This window comes from Octopus bimaculoides, chromosome 25 (genome assembly GCF_001194135.2).
Source record: "Octopus bimaculoides isolate UCB-OBI-ISO-001 chromosome 25, ASM119413v2, whole genome shotgun sequence".
Lineage (NCBI taxonomy): Eukaryota > Metazoa > Mollusca > Cephalopoda > Octopoda > Octopodidae > Octopus > Octopus bimaculoides.
This window is the reverse complement of record NC_069005.1, coordinates 20,901,237-20,903,691: the sequence shown is the minus strand read 5'-3', so window position 1 is coordinate 20,903,691 and position 2,455 is coordinate 20,901,237. Positions and strand designations below refer to the sequence as shown.

The window sequence follows — 2,455 nt, the reverse complement described above, 5'->3', positions numbered from 1 at the left end:
TATATTCTTTTACTTGTTTCAGTCATTTGACTGTGGACATGCTGGAGCACCACCTTTAGCCAAACAAATCAACCCCAGGACTTATTCTTTGTAAGCCTCATACTTATTCTATTGTTCTGTTTTGCTGAACTGCTAAGTTACAGGGATGTAAACACACCAACATTAGTTGTCAAGCATTGGTGGGGGACAACACAGAAACATAAACACACACACACACATACATATATACTAACAGATATACCCAGCGTTGCCTGGGTTATAGAGAATAATGAAATTTTAAAATGCTATCTAGATTATGCAGGTCTCAACTGCTAGTAGCTGAGATACCAATTTTCTACATTAATAACTCTCCAACCCATCCCAGCTTGGAACATAGACATTAAGTGAAATGTTAATGTCAGTGTGCATACATGACAGAGTGTAAGCACCCTGAGAGAAAAGTTGGACATAAGAAGCAGCAGATGAGGTGTGCAAGAGGGAGAGCTGCGTTGGTATGGTCATGTGTTGTGTATAGATGAGGACAGCTATGTGAAAAAGTGTCACAGCCTAGCAGTTGAGGGAACCTGTGGAAGAGGTAGACCCAGAAAGACCTGGGATGAGGTGGTGAAGCACGACCTTCGAACACTGGGCCTTACCGAGACAATGACTAGTTACCGAGACCTTTGGAGATATGCTTTGGAGACAAGCCAAGTGAGACCATGGCCCATGGCCTATGCCAGTGGGTGTAACCAGCCCACTTATGAATACCCCTCATTCATTGGACAATAAACTTTGCTTGCGAAGACCTATTGAGGAAAGTGAAATCAAAATCAAAATCACTGACGTGGTCAATGAGATATATATATATATATAAGGACCCCTTTGGTCATGAATGACCATGGGATTGCACCTGGAAAGTTACCATCCAAGGCTCAAGTCTGGGCAAGGTTGTTTATGGAAGACCAGCTGTCACCCATGCATATGAGCCTCCCCTTTCCACACCACCGATGTTATCCAAGGGAAAGGCAAAGGGGCCGATACAGCTTGGCACCAGTGACGTTGCATCTCATTTCTACAGCTGAGTGAACTGGAGCAACATGGAATAAAGTGTTTTGCTCAAGAATACAACACACAGCCCAGTTCAGGAATGGAACACACAACTTCACAATTGTGAGCCTTGACACTCCAGCCACTGAGCCATATACCTTCACAATATGTGTGTGAGTGTGTGTGTGTGTTTAAGAATAAACATATATTGGGTTGTCCGGAAAGTTTGTGCCGATTTATAGTAGCTTACCTTTCGACTTATTTGCCATGGGACCACCTCAATTCTGAGAAGAGGGTATTTTCAAGTTAAAGTAAAGATGGAGACGCATTGTGCAACAAAACGGTTCATATTTGGTTGATTAAAAATGTAATGGCAAGTATTTATTGACTTTTTGCTTCCCTTTAAAAATCGGCACGGACTTTCCGGACAACCCAATAGCTTCAGGCAGTTAAGCTATTATCAGATTGCAGTCCAACAATGGCTTAACTGGCCGAAACTTCAAAGTCATTATCAGCAGTATAAACTTGTTTAAGAATAATAAATTTATACTCTACAAAAGTACAGAATAACCCCTGAAATTAATGTAAAATTGCTTTTATTATAACTAAACATAAAAACAAACACCCACATATCTGTACAGACACTTATATACATGTAGATATATAGTATTTTTTTTTTTACTTTTTATCATTTTACTTGTTTCAGTCACTTGACTGCGACCATGCTGGGGCACTGCCTTGAATGGTTTTAGTCGAACAAATTGACCCAAGAACTTTTTTTTTTTAAAGCCTCATACTTACTCTATCAGTCAGTTTTGCCAAACCGCTAAGTTATGGAGATGTAAACACACCAACCACTGGTTGTCAAGCAGTGTTGGGGGACACAGACACCAACATACACACACATAGATATATATATATATATATATGATGAGCTTCTTTCAGTTTCCTTCTACCAAATCCACTCACAAGGCTTTGGTTGGCCCGAAGCTATAGTAGAAGATACTAACTCAAGGTGTCATGCAGTGGGACAGAACCTGGATCTGTATGGTTGGGAAGTAAGCTTCTTACCACTCAGTCATGCCTTACCAACCACATGGTTCCAGGTTCAATCCCACTGCGTGACCCCTTCGGCAAGTATCTTCTACTATAGCCTCGAGCCGACTAAAGCCTTGTGGGTGGATTTGGTAAATGGAAACTGAAAGAAGCCCATCGTATATATATATATATATAATAATACAAAGAATATATATACATGTATACACACATATATGTACATACTTACATCTACATGTGTATATACATGCATATCAGGGTACAGGACGTTAGAACAATAAACTACAGACAACGGAACGAACACATAGGAAAACGGAAAGCCCCTTGGAATATCCCTTCATCAGCTGTCTCTATTCTATCTAGACGTTTCGAA

The 2,455-nt window shown here is 40.4% G+C and overlaps 1 protein-coding gene and 1 long non-coding RNA gene across 2 annotated transcripts in view; one reads left to right on the top strand and one right to left on the bottom strand.

Annotated features, from left to right (window-relative positions):
- LOC106875169 (ADP-ribose pyrophosphatase, mitochondrial) overlaps positions 1 to 2,455 on the top strand; it is a 99,295-nt gene that overhangs the window by 29,230 nt on the left and 67,610 nt on the right. The gene's annotated exons all lie outside the window — the stretch shown is intronic.
- Positions 1 to 2,455, bottom strand: part of LOC128250758 (uncharacterized) — a 28,992-nt gene that overhangs the window by 14,110 nt on the left and 12,427 nt on the right. The gene's annotated exons all lie outside the window — the stretch shown is intronic.